Source organism: Carya illinoinensis, chromosome 12, assembly GCF_018687715.1.
Source record: "Carya illinoinensis cultivar Pawnee chromosome 12, C.illinoinensisPawnee_v1, whole genome shotgun sequence".
NCBI lineage: Eukaryota > Viridiplantae > Streptophyta > Magnoliopsida > Fagales > Juglandaceae > Carya > Carya illinoinensis.
Window position 1 is genome coordinate 26737057 of NC_056763.1, and position 15153 is coordinate 26752209.

Sequence of the window (15153 nt, forward strand, 5' to 3'; positions counted from 1 at the left end):
TAGTAATATATATATATATATATATATATATAGAGAGAGAGAGAGAGAGAGAGAGAGAGAGAGAGAGAGAGAGAGAGAGAGAGAGAGGTGATTACATGTAGTGACTTATAATGCAACTGCCGTTTGGTGTTCTATGTTAAGTGGAAACCAAGATATATGCAGTGTTCAAAGATATCAAGGAAATTTAATGCAACAGCACAGAATTAAACAAGTGCAGGCAGAGATCGAACTCCAAAACAAGCATGAGTACTAATATACATGATCTATCTTATGTTTTTCAGTTCTCTATATAATATATTCTTAAGAAACAAGGAAAGATGTCATCATCATCTCTGTCATCGTCATATCTTATGTGTCTGTGTGTGGGGGTGGTAGAGAAAGAGGATTGAGGTAGATGATGAGAGTGGTGTGTGGCGGTATGAGAGAGAGAGAGAGAGAGAGAGAGAGAGAGAGAGAGAGAGAGTTGCTTTCTGTACGTCAATGTTAACTTGGCTTTAAAGCTGGTCATGGGTTGGACATGAGAGAGAGGAGCTTCATATTAACTGCAGTCGACCAAAATTCAGAAGCCCTCATGAATATGCATGAAGCGTGCGACTGCAATTAAGACCACAACTCCCTACTAGGGCCACTACCCACCAATATTATAGGTCCGATACACCATACATGAAATGTATACTTTACAGTTGCTCTCTCTCTCTCTCTCTCTCTCTCTCTCTCTCTCTCTCTCTCTCTCTCTCTCTCTCTCTCTCTCTCTCTCTCTGTGAATCGACACACAGCCACTTGAGAGGTGATCATTGAGATATTTGTGTTTTTTTGTTTTCTTAGGCAATTGAAGAGATATAAGTTTTTTAATATATATATATATATTAATGAGAAAATCTATTTATAATCTTTATTTTTTACGCATTTAGCACACTGTTGATTTGGAAACTATGCTAAAAAATATTGATTTTTTGTTTTTTTGTTTTTTAATTATAATGGTCGATCCCACCATATAACTACTGCATGGAGTGCTAATATACCATCTTATATATATGCAGCAAAACTCTACATATATGTGTGTGAGTTGGATATATAACACTTCATGATTAATTACTGAATAACTTTCATCTCGAGTACTAAGATTAATTGATTAATTATTACGTTGATCAATGAACTATATATTCTATAATTATCTTATTATAATAATTCTAGGAAAACCTATTTAATTAATTAACAAGAATTTATAAAATTTATTCAAATGGAAACTGGTAGCATTAAGGAAAAAGGAAAATAATTAATTGTTAATTAGAAGGTGTAGTAGACGGGCTTCCAACTTCAGTGAGGCAAAAGTAAGAACCACAAAGATGTTGATGCATGTTAGGGACCATATTAATACGATGAAAGAGATGGAGGATGGTCATTATCAGTAGCTACAAGGTCCCTTTCTTTTGGGTTCTCGATCTGAGATCACTTGCGGGCATGCATGCTTTTACCTTTTCCAAACTTTCACAAAAAGATCAACAAGGGACCCTTAACAACTACTTCATCATGAATTCTACTTTAAGACTTAATTACCATCTATTTCACATTAATATATATATATTAATTAATTGATTCACGTCTTAAGTACTCTACGTTTATGTACGTGCATGAAATATGCATAGAGATAAAAGCCTTTTTGGGTGTCTTATTAAGCTATGATCATCTATCTTGAGATCAATCTAGCTGGTAATTGGAAGGGTAGGGGCCATTAACTGTGCCTTTTATGGTTTTGGTAACTTCCACTTATGGGAACCAATTATGTAAAAATGATGATAATATCAAAGATAGGAACATGATAATTCAATTAAAGATTAATGAAAATTGCCACCAAATCTGGATGTAATGTTACTTTCATAGGAACAAAAGAGTTTGGAACTTCCAAATTGAGGTGAAATTTGAGACATAGCACTTATAACTCAGTAAAAAAAAAGAAAGCAAGATGGAAAGAATATTATATAAAAATAGTATACTCCAATATTTAAATATATAATTGAGTCTACAACTCTCACTCGATCATTGTCTTATCTTATTGAGAACATAACATGATCATGACGTTTCATGTTCCCATATATATATATGTGTGTGTAGCATTGGAAGAATATATATATATACATATATATATATATAAATAGGAAGATAATATATAAATGGATATTTAAGAAACAATAACAACCTCGTATTAATGGCTAGCTGGTTGTTTCCATTTCTTTTGGCCACGTGAAGGTTGGTTTCTTTTGGTTTCATTTGCACTTTTTCTTTCAGTATCAGATGCAGCTAGCTAGGGTCCTAAATGTCTTTATCCATTAACTTGTAGAAACGTAAAGATCACAAAGACAACAATTACATCTTTTCTCTTTACTCTTAGTACTTTTTCTTTATCAGGCTAGCTAGTTAGCAGTGTTAGTTCTTCTTTTATATATATATATATATATATTGTAATATTGTGCAGACATGCATGAGAGACAACAGAAGGTGCTCACGTGAAGGTGGTCGACCCCAGGCATCCTCCATGCACGCTCCCTATTACATAGACACCATCAATGATCAAAGGGTCCGGCCGGTCCAGTCATTCTTTAAGATAAAGAATGACGTTCATCGTACATCATGGTTTTGCAGCCCTGGAAGCAGCATCAATGCATCTTATCTAAAGTGAAATTCATTGAAAATGCAGTACACAAATCTATAATTTGTTTCACCCTCTCAAATCTATTGATAATTGTTAGGCTATTGTACGTACAGATGTATTTTGCAGGTTCTTGGTTGGAAGCTAGCTAGCTATTTGATGCAGGGATTTGACTATGATGGCAGAACGTGTTGTGTGGTGTTTAGGATCTAACTTTTGCTATTAGTATAATTACACGTAAGACTCCAATTCGAATGGCTCTTTTCGGATTCAATATTAGAATATTCAGCTTTTATCAGCATTTCAACAACTTTTAGAATTTTCTCTTTATCTTTAGTACTACTGTCTCTTTTCAATCTCACTTATTTAATTTCTGTTATAACTAATTCACTGTCAGAATAATCTTAAATCTTAATTATATATATCCCGTGCCACTTCTTTGATTTTTAATAATCTTTAAGTGAAATACTTTAGCTACAAAAGAATTACATAAAAATAATCATATAAATTGACGTATTTTCATGTGATTTATCAAATTATAAAATTATTTTTATTATAAAATAGATCTAAACGATCACATAAAACTATATTAATTTATAAGATTATTTTTATATAATCTCTTTAAAACTATAACAATCTTTTAATTTTTAATCATGTTAATTCGACTCTCCTAATTGTTTATCTTTTTTGATCAGACAAATTTAGGGGCCGGGACCCAAAAAAGAAGCTCGTGGAGTGAAAGTGAGAAATGAGCTCGTGATTAGATGCCAAAGATGAAAGATGTTTAACTACTTTCAAGTGCCAAGGTGAAAAATAAAGAACCAAGTAGTGATAGGACAGACAAAAGTGTACAGTTCTCTTGTGATAAAAAGATCAAATGCAACGGACACCATATCCAACGTGTCTGATCATAATTCTCTAAGAAGCTTCATCAGATGCCATGATTTGTTTTGGCCCGTCCACGCAGTTGCTCCCGAGAAAAGCAGCTCATGATGTAGAGTGATCAAAGCTGTGAGAAATGACCATGGATGCAAATTAAACATCGATATGATCTAGTGCCCCAAGGGAAAACTAAAGATCACGGAGTGCTAGGACAGCCCAATTAAGAGTGTATAGCTCTCACGTGAATCTAGTTCACAAGCGCAATCAGCCTTATAATGAGTGGTGATCTGTTTGGTTATTAAGAAAGCCACGGAAAAAGAAAACAATTATATAGTTTGAACTTCAGTGATCAGGACAAGTACCCTCCCTTTTTGCTCATTCCTGATCCTACATTAATGTGTTAAAAGACTTTATCTAAGTTAGCTGGCTCTTGCACGTACACATGCACTTGATATAAATTTAGCATAGCAATACATATATATATATATATATATATATATTATCTGCAGAATCTGGAAAAAAACAGCTTAAACTAGTACTATGCAATATTCCAACCTAGCTAGAAAACCCAAAACAGAAAGAAAGATGACCAATAGCTCAACCTAGGCTAGAGAGAGAGAGAGAGAGAGAGAGAGAGAGAGAGAGAGTACAAGCGTAACGTCTAATTGGATGATTGGAGGTGGAGGTTGATTAACATGGGGTCGATTGAAAGATGTAATAAGAATAATTAGTTCCCTATGTTTGAAAAAAGGGGTAAGGGGATAACGTGTTGAAGTTAGAGAAAACAATTGGAATTGACATGATATTTTGTTGTTACGTAGATCATCATGATGAGACACCATCCATCAGTATTCACATCATCAGCTAGCTTATACATTCATTTATTTGCCATATATATATGTCGCATCGACTTTTATTAATTTTTTCGTGATAAAATTAATTTAATTTGTTAATACTCTAAGAATTTCTCCAATCATATGCAAATTGATATTAAAAAGATCAACTTTTTTGTCCAATTATGACAAATAGAAGGGCTTTTCGCTGTTATGATAGACACACACCATTTTTACAATTATTTATATATAATGATAAAAAAAATAATTATAAGTATATTATTACTCTGTTAAAATATATCAATTTATCAAGTGGTCTTATCCGTCTATTGATTCGGTAAAGAGTAATGCTAAGTACTCATATAAGCCTTTTGTAAAAACATGAGTTCCACTAATAAATAATAGTTTTTCTATATATATATATATATATATATATTTTTTTTATATAGATTCACTTTTTTATAGTGACTTATATATAACTTGACTATTTAAAACTTATAGTCTATTCAAAAAATAGTTTGGAAGGCAATTGTATTTAGATCAAAGCCCAATCTATTACTCTTTTTAAGGCCTAAAGTGAATTCACCTTAACGCCAAGAACGAGTTGTGCGAGCAGCCCAACCCATTCTAGTTGAAAAAATTGGTTACTGAAGGGAGCCCGGAGCCGAACCTTATTCGGATCCTCAGAGCCCACTGATCTTAATGCAGGTGATCGGGTCGAACGGACACGCACCAATGCATCTACAGGAGGATCCGGATCCTTCGAGCAAATATAAGTAGACTTTTGCTATGCGCCTGTTAAATTTTAATAAAATCAAGTAACATTTTAATCTATTTTTAATGATTTCTTGTACTATTATATACTAAAATATGCCTAATGGTGGGCATGAAAGGAACTAGGCCGGAACGTCATATCTTATTGAAAATTCAGGAGTCAACAAATTATAAAGACAAGAAAATTTGATAGAATCATGAAAATAACTATATAAATTCAGGAGTCAAATGTAATTGGGAATGTGTAGTGTACGTGTACAAAGACTAGCCTGCCATATTGTCAACTACGATAATAACTATATAATACAGTCCACTTGTGTAATATCATGGCGCATGCAATAAGGTTTCTTCTAAAAGTTAAATAATGCCTGACTTCCTTCGGAATTTTTCTAACCAATTGATAAAATTTGACGAAGATTTGTTTATGCAATAAGGTTGGATCAAATCTTAAACAATTTTGTTAATTTTAGTGGGCCGGAACATCAAATATATAACGTCTGAACTGAAATTTTTATTTATTTTGAGAAAGTTACGTTTGTATGTTGAATTAAGCTGAGATGAGTTAAGTTCTTTATGAATAGTAGCAAGTTAGGATGATGAAGTGAGTTTTGTGGGGCCTGCCTAAGATGAATTTAGATGTGTTTAAATGTTAATATGGATTTATATGTTTTATGAGAAATTAACAAAAAAAAAATTATGGGTCCCACATGTAAAGAGGTATTGAGTTAAAAAAAATTGTGGGTCACACGTGTAAATAGGTCTTAAATTGAGTTATGTTTAATAATTTGAAAGTTCTATATTTAGATGTTGAATTAGACTTAAATTTGAACTCAACTCATATGAGTTGAGATGAGTCTTTATTCCAAAAGAAGTCTTAATTAGGATGCCAATCATAAAATTAGCATCAGGCTTTCTTTTTATTTATAATATTATATGTATTTACAATTTTACGTATAAGATTTATTTTGTCAATTTTTTTTAAATAAAAATTTTGAATTTCAAATTATATAATTTTCAAGATATCAATGTACAAAAGTTTTTTTTTTTTTAATAAATTATTCTTAGCATTTTTCTTCTATAATATAGGGCATTTGAGAGCTTATGACATTATGCCGTACTCGATTGGCTTCGTATTCTTGTATTTTTAATTTAACCAGGCAAAGACCATATATATATAAATTCAACTTCTTTGAAAGCAACAAAATGTGAACAAATATTAGAAATTAATAATTGAGTTATAATTAATATATAGGGTTTTAGCCGGCTTTTAAGTGGGCTGGCCGGCCACCTGTACCACTACTACACGCCCATTTCCAGCTCCATGCAAGCCTTCCCCGGCCGAACACACTCCTGATCCTATAAATATATATAGCTTTTATGTGCTCATCTCCATCCTCTAAATATTCTAAGAAAGTACGTTAACTGGAGTCCTTAGAAACACAGGAAAAGATCATCAACATGAGGCAAGCTGGAATGTATTCGGGAATACTCGCCGGAGGTAGAACGGGACCTCATTCGTTTCCGTTGGCGAGGATAAAGAAGATCATGAAAAAGTCTGGGGGCAACGTCAACATGATTTCCGGCGAGGCTCCCATCGTATTTTCCAAGGCTTGTGAACTTTTGATCGAGGAATTGACACGTAGGTCTTGGATGGTGGCCATGCAAAGAAAGAGAAGGACGCTTCACAAAGAGGACGTTGTCTCGGCTGTTATAGCCACCGATATCTTTGATTTTCTGGTGAATTTGGTGTCTGACTCCACTACTCCTCTCGACTTGACCCCTGTTGAAAGGGAAAAATTAGAGTTCTAGCTAGCTTAGGGTGTATACCTTCTCATTAGATCTCCTCCTACAAGTCTCATGTACATGTCACACATAGTTAGAAGCTAGAGTTTTGGTTTGCTTGCAGGTTGTTGATTGCTGTCTGTGGTTGACAGTTTTCTTAGCTGTTCAACTTCTGGTACTCGATTTATAATATACTGCCATTGGCCCGTTAGGTGCAATATTGTAGGCATGCAATATGCTCCTTAATTATCATATATATGAGAAATTCAATTCTTTGGTTATAAATGAATTTTATAAAAGTAATTAATTCACAAAATGACATGATTTGATATAATATTATATTAAATTATAAAGTATATCTAAGATATCACATGAAACCATATTAGTTTATAAATTTACTTTTATAAAATTTTGTTATGACTACAACACTAATTCTCTTGTCATAATTTAATTTATGTATTAAAGCAAAAGCACATGTTTAGCATACCAAGGGAACCCATTTGATTTTGTTTTTATTTTTGTTGTTGGTTTCAGATGACGAGGCATCTGTCTGTCGATCAAGTTAAAAAGTACCACTACAAGAAAAATGTTTATTTATTGATAATTATTTATTAATATTTTTTGACAAATTGAGTATATTCTCGTCACAAATAATTAATTTCACCTTAAAAATTAACATTACTATGTACTAAAATTTTCAAGTATGCTCAAACATTAGAAAACATACCCTAACGCGGATTAAGATGGGTATAAAGTAGAGTAGATTTATATAAGTTGGGTTTGCTCTTTCTAAGAATTATTAACATTATAGCATAACTCGGAAGTAAGTTATGTAAAATTGAAATTATTTTTAATTAAGTGATAGAATTTCTATTTTTAATTTAAAAATAAATTATAAAAAATTGCTGGTATATCATTATACTCACGTGCGAATTCTCTATGAAGATTTATGTTACGAGTAACAGTTTACTTAATTTACAGATCTGGCTCGGCCCGGGCAGACAATTTTTCCCCATGACCTCAACACAATGACTTCACTAATCATGGCCCTATGAGAAAGGGTGTCAAAAAGTAAGCTCATTTATGCAGATTGGAGATTCCATAAATGGCCCAACTAACCCAATCCAATTTTGTTTATACTTACAGTACAACACAAATATTTTCCATTATTTTAAAATATTTTATTTTAAAACATTATTTAAATACAAAATATTTTTTAATTTCAAACTATTTAATTATATATATATAAATATTTTAAGTTTTCTGGCTTAATCAATGCTGATACAATTCCTAAGAACTCGTTTGTTTTTAAATATAAGATGAGGTAATTAAGTTGAGATTAAATTTAAAAATTGAATAAAATATTATTAACATATATTATTTTAATATTATTTTTATATTAAGATTTGAAAATATTGAATTGTTTATTTTATTTTATGTGAAAATTTAAAAAAATTATAATAATTAGATGAGATAAAATGAGATAAAATGAGATGTTTTGTGAAATCAAAACCCTAAAGGTGTCGGAATTGGGCTTGGCTTCTAACAAAGTGGCAGGGTTACTTGATTCAGCAATCCCTCGTACCTGAAACAGATCCAAAAAGAACTTGACCATAGCAAAATGAGAAGGGTTATATATACCAAAAAAAAAAAAAAAAGTATAAAAAAATAAATCTATAAATTAATATCACATTATGTGATCTATTAGATCTACTTTATAAGAGTACTGTATCAAATCACATTAATTTATAATTTATTTTTATATAATTCATTTGTAACTAAAATATTTCTCAAACAAAATATAAAAGAAAAAAAATGAGAGAGAGAGAGAGAGAGTTCTCAGTGAATTGCTATATGTGATTGTCAATGAAACACGGAAAAATCCCCCCTTTGGGTCAAGAAATAAAGCATACAAGAAGACCACATTGCAACTTACCATAACACTAAACTCCTAATCAAATGCCTTATGTTTCCAAACATTACAAGCATTATATTAATATATATGTGTAATAATTAAGTAGTGGCAACTTAGGCCGAGAATAAGCAACTGAAAGCAACATTTCCTCTATGCCCAGAAGAGACTAAAATCTCATTGTCCTGCACAAAAGTTGGTGGAGGCTTGCAGGCTTTCTTCTCCTTCTCCTTCTCCTTCTGCTTCGCAGCTCTGTCTGACACCATCTGATCTGATCTCTTTGATACAGCTTTCCCAGCTGCCTTTCTTTCTATTCTTCTCCTCATAACATACTCTTCTGGAATAAACACATCCATATATGATTCTTATTATTAATCGTTGATGAAAAGAAAATGAGTAGTAGGGTAAAATGGTTACGAGCTTTGGAGACCGCAAATTAGTCTCATTTGAAGAAAGTGGTTTGGTTAGGAACGCATTTATAGGAATTAGGAGGACAAAGCAAACCGTGGGCGTTTGTCCCCATGTTTCTTTTTTCATGCAAAACAAGCAGTAATACCTTCCGGCCAGTTGTGAGGCCAAGGTCCAGTGGGTGTCGGAAAAGTTGTTTCTCACTTGCTGTGTTACGCTTGGAGAGTTGGTGCATGTACATGTAGAGGCACGAGCCAGCAAGTTTCCCCACTCGACAAGTGTACGTGCAACCCAAAATCTGCTATGGGAAAATACAGCTGGCTATCTTGCCCTTTTATCTATTCTATTTTTCCTTTATTTTTGGATTATTTTTATGGAAAATATGTGTTTATATATGAGTGCTAGGGTGCCGTGCCGTCCATTGACCGTTGGGCACGTCATCTAGTTAAATTATCTCTTTATTTTTTTTCATAATTTTTAATATAAAAAAAAACCAATATAGTTACTTTTTTTAATCAATAAATAAAATAAAAAATAAAATATATAAACGGTAAAAATAAGAAGATAAAATAGAGAGACAAAATAGTAATATTATTTCTATACATATATATATTTTCCATCCAACTTAGAATATTATTAGTAATGGAAAATGATTTTCATACAACATTTTTCGCAACCCATTTTACAATAATGTGTTAAATGAGGGATAATTTTGTAAAACATTTTATACAAGTAACATTATTTTATAAAAATACCCTCATCTTATAATATTATTGTAAAATACATTGTGAAAATATATTGTTAGAGGATCAATACTCATAAGTAAATGGCCCAAGTTTTCAAATAACTTTCGTGGACAAGGAGGACTAATTTTTGGTGCATTACAAGTAAGTGACGCATTCATGTGACATGTCAACACATAGAGTACTCAAGTCTGCAAATCACTTTCGGTGAGAAAGAAGATGAATTTTTTGTGCATTCTAAGTAAATGACGAGTGAATGTCTTTCCCAGCATTCATGACAAAAAGAATAGACACGACGACACATGATATTGGTGTCACCCGGCCGGTACTTTATAATTAAGTTGATTTGTGTGTTTAAGTTTTAAAATGGAAAAAAAATATGATATTTTTCTCGATTGCTCTTACTACATTATATATGTCCCATTCTGATTATTGCGCATGCATCTTGCATGTATACATATATATATATACATATATATATATGTATATATGTATATATATTAAAATAATTATATATACAAATACCAAATGTATAAGTTTTGAACATATTTAAAAAAAAAAAAAAAGTATGAAAATTTATTTATTTATAATGAGATTCACATTTTTATAAAAGACTTATATATAAAGAGTTAGTGTATTTGGAATTTGTCCATAACATTATTCTATTTTTAAATGGTTGTTGCTATTTTTATTTAGAAAAATACTTTAGACACAAAAATATCACATATTGATGCGTGCCACGTGTCCCATATATTTTTGTCCGTGCCTTTCGCGTGCCTTCCCCTGACCCCTCCCCGTGCCCCCTTCCAGTGCTAGCCATGGTGGTCACGTCATGGTGGACAAAAGATGCCGACGGTCCAAGTAGCATCGCTAGCGTGGAACGCCGATAAGGAGGTTGCAGTTTGATTTCGTTTTTTCTTTCTCCCCTCTCTCATGCCCCCTCCCAGCGCCAGTCATGGTGGTCGGTGGGTAAAAGACGTTAAAGATCCAAGCGGCACCACCGTTGTGAAACGCCAATAAGGAGTTTGTAGCTAGATTTCGGATGAAGGGACTTACAACTAGATTTTAGAGGAGGAAAGGGGTTGCGCTGCAGTGTGTGAGGGCTGGGTCTGGTCGAGGGTTGGGAGAATGGCCGCTAGTGGTGGCCGTCGAAGAGCTATGGTGGTGCTGGGTGCTATTGAGGGGAGGGGGCGCACGGGGAAAAGGGGCTAGGCGCTATAGAGGGGAGGGAGTGCACAAGGAAAATATGAGAGAAAAGAAAAGTGTGATAAATATGGGTTAGAGAAAATGGACACGTGACACATTGATATTGTAACACATTAGTATATGAAATTCATTTGTGTCTCTAGTAGCTCCCTTTTATTTATTATAAATATATGTTAAAAACCTTTCAAAATAAGCACAATATCATTACAAACAAAAAATATGTCCTGTTTTTGTAAAATGTGAGCTACAGGTTGAAGAACTTGAACATGTGCTCTCCGGTCCGGTTAGGCAGTCCCAAATCCCTAAGACCAATGGATGTTCATCATTGTGGTCAGTTAATTAATTTGACAGTTAGCCTCTAATTATGTTAAAAACCTTTCAAAATAAGCACAATATCATTACAAACAAAAAATATGTCCTGTTTTTGTAAAATGTGAGCTACAGGTTGAAGAACTTGAACATGTGCTCTCCGGTCCGGTTAGGCAGTCCCAAATCCCTAAGACCAATGGATGTTCATCATCGTGGTCGGTTAATTAATTTGACAATTAGCCTCTAATTATTTACTCAAGATAATATAATTAATTACCGCCCATTGTTAGAAAGGATGTATCTATGGATCGAAATTCGGAGGGTCCTGAACATGTGCAGTGAGAATCAGTAATCTAGCCTTTTGAAAGGGTTAAGAAAACCCCCAAGATTCTTTCCCAAAAAACGTATAGATAATTAGCTTTTAAGGCATGGCTCAATTTTCATACATCCTATTGTGTTAGAGAAGCGTTACAGTTTTAAAGAAATTTTATAAAAATAAATTACAGACTGACATGGGTTTAGATTTATTTTATAATAAAAATATATTTTTAATATAATAAACCACATTAAATCACGTTAATTTATAACTGTAATGAATTACATGATGAATTTTTAAGCCGTAACATTAAAGAAAGGAATCGGAGACTCGGATGTAAAGCTGCATGCACTTGATTTTCTTAGTTTTAGCATGCATCATGGTAGCTGCTGCATGCTTTAAACGGTGGGTCATGTTTACAGTGGGCAAACTTGCTTTCATGACTGTGCGTTGGTGCTGGGGACATGTGCTAGCTTTTGCGCTTTTCAATTCACAAGCTGCTAGCTTTTCCAAGAAGATTGATTGCTTGCTGGGGACGTGTGACAATAACACTAGCGGCCATGCCCGTGGTATTCAGCTTCTGTTAATTGTTTGGATTACTTTTTAAATTCCCCCATCTCCCAAATCTTTTAAGAGAAATGATATTTGCAGTTGTGGTTGTGCAAGCGGCGTGCAGTCGTTTTAAAAAAATGAATTAATATGGAACCCAGATGAAAAAAAAAACTAACTTTTTAATCGTGGACCTCACTTTTTTTCAAAACAATTGCGCGGCGTTTGTAATTTCACGACTGTATATAGCATTGCCGATCTTTTAATGCCTTTCAATTGGAAAACTCTGATAAGTTTTTATTCAAAGCTGCACTAAGAACGTTGCATATTCTTAATAAATATGTCATATCTTATATACTGCTTAAATGAAAGTAGATTAATAGTGTGGTGTATAACATAACTTTCTTGTCACGAAATTGACTCCTGGTTGTATATGTTTTATCACATGCGAATCTCAGGTGCCCAATTATCAGTTCCACCCGAACAAGGATAGGCTGCAGGAATCGCATGTGAACTTTGAAAAGCTTTGTTGAATGTAACATCTGCTTGCATTTGGTGTGTCACATTATAATGTCACTGCTTTTTTTAAAGAATAATTGCAAAGGAGATTTTTTTTTTTTTTTAAAAAAAAAATAATAACTATGCTCACACAAGGACTGATTTAATAAGGTAAAAAATAAAACCTTAAATAAATAATAAACAAAAGAGGAAAGAAAAGAGCGAAAAACAAAGCAAAAGAATGGACACTCCAATTAATAATTTGCGACTTTATTAAAGATGCATCCGAATCTCTTGAAAAAGTTAAAATTCTCTGCCTGCACTTTAGAAAATTCCAATAAGATAATGTGAATGCAAATTCTTTTATTAAATTTTTATTTTAAACTATTTTATTTTATTATTTAAACCGCACTTAAGAGCATTCATATCTGTATCTCTATATGCAAATATAAATATATATTTGTATAATTAAACCTTAAATTTGATTACATTGGATTATGCATATCTTAAATTTTACATAAATATGAATAATATTTCAACATCTTTAAAAATACACTATTCACTTCTAAAATATTATTTTATTAATTTATTCTCTCTTCTCCTACTCTCTCTCTCTCTCAACCATTTCCTCTTCTCTCTTTCAACAACACGAGAATCTTCACATTTATCTTTATTTTATTATTATAATACATTTTTTTTTATCATTTTTTAATATTTTTAATATAATATATAAAAAAAATTATAAATTTTTTATTATGTTTATATTATTAATGTCAAATATATGGAATGGATGCTAATTGAAAAATATATATATAAAAAAATTAATTTTAATTAAAAATTATTAATAATAAAATAAATAATTTATTATTATTTTGACTCAAGATACATAATCAAAGTTTTTTTAAGATGGTAAAGATAATCTTTAAAATAAGTGTGTTTTTTTTTTTTTTAAATATATGATTTTGTATCTGCATACACAGAAACAATGATAATGATCTAGAGAAATCCTTAGGACCGGTCGGGCTGTTTATACTCAAATAACAGCCCGCCAATCATAAACTGCCACGTAGGACTTCCACCGAGTAACTCGTGGACCAGCATCTGATGGAAGCCCCCTGCCCTCATTTGTAACTGAGGCCTAACTCCTCGTTCACCCTGAAGCCCTTCTCCCGAACGTGGAAGTCCCCTCCCCTCGTTCACGTTGAAGCCCTCTGCCCTCCCTCATCCCTCCCTCACGTTGAAGCCCTAAGCTTCTCCCGGTGCAACAAGGAGTGTCCCAAACAACTTCGTTGTGTTCCTGAGAAAAACAGAGGAAGAAAGACGAAAACCGAAAGAAACACTTCTAGTATATATCCCACAGAAAATGCGGCTTTATTTTTTCAATTTCCCAGCAGCCGCTTCAGAGTCGGTTTCCAGACTGAAAACACCGGGAAACACAAGGATCCAAATTTTTAAAAAAATTCGCCTCTTTCATTTCCCACACTCTCAGAAGTGAAACATAGCATATCAAAAATAAAAAAACAGCTCCAAAACAGGAAAAGCAAAATAAGAGGAAGAGAAAGTAGATCTGAAGACTTACTCTTGATAAGCAGAGAGAATGAACAGAGAGGCGAAGAGGACTCTCCCGACGAACGAAACGAAGGCCATGTCGATACCAAAAAGAAAGATAACAGAGACCGCAACTCCGCTGTTCGGTTTGTAAATCTCGATACAGACACGGGAGAGATATTAGGAGAAGAAAAAGGAACGGCGTCGTAATGAACACGGAGAATCGAGGGGGTCTGTTGCTCGCTTTTTGCCGGCTGAATTGGGTTTGAAAATTTCGACTCTACCGCTCTGCTTAAGTTAAAGAGAAATCCTTAGGTGAATGGTGAATGGTTTCGGACTCAAATGGTCTCGTCCCCGATTTACTTCGGTGTCGGTTTCGGACTGCGATGATTGAGTCGGCGTCGGGCTGAGATAATTTCGTCGGCGACGGGCTGCGATTTTGGCCGTCCGTCGGCGTCGGGCTGAGGCAAATGGCAGAAGGGAGAAAACCCTTGGCTCGCGATCGTGGGAAAATTTTCAAGAGTCACACTGAAGCCTTCTGATTCTCTGCTTCACGGTCTATGGGCTGTTTACAGCTTTCTCCTACGTGGCATCAGCTGATTGGCGGGCTGTTATTTGAGTATAAACAGCCCGACCGGTCTGAAGCGTTTCTGAATGATCTAAAGTGGTAAGGGTTTGGAGGTGGAATTGAATTGGAATTTTTGGTAATAAATTGGCTGAAAATCCTTTATTCCTAAAAGTTAAGT

At 33.5% G+C, this 15153-nt stretch overlaps 1 long non-coding RNA gene across 1 annotated transcript; it reads right to left on the reverse strand.

Annotated features, from left to right (window-relative positions):
• Positions 1–6340: 6340 nt before the first annotated feature.
• LOC122290229 lies at positions 6341–7979 on the reverse strand. The gene is made up of 2 exons (XR_006236330.1): positions 7889–7979; positions 6341–6916 (listed from the first exon to the last, which is right to left on the reverse strand). It is a non-coding gene; the product is annotated as an uncharacterized LOC122290229 (long non-coding RNA).
• Positions 7980–15153: the final 7174 nt, after the last annotated feature.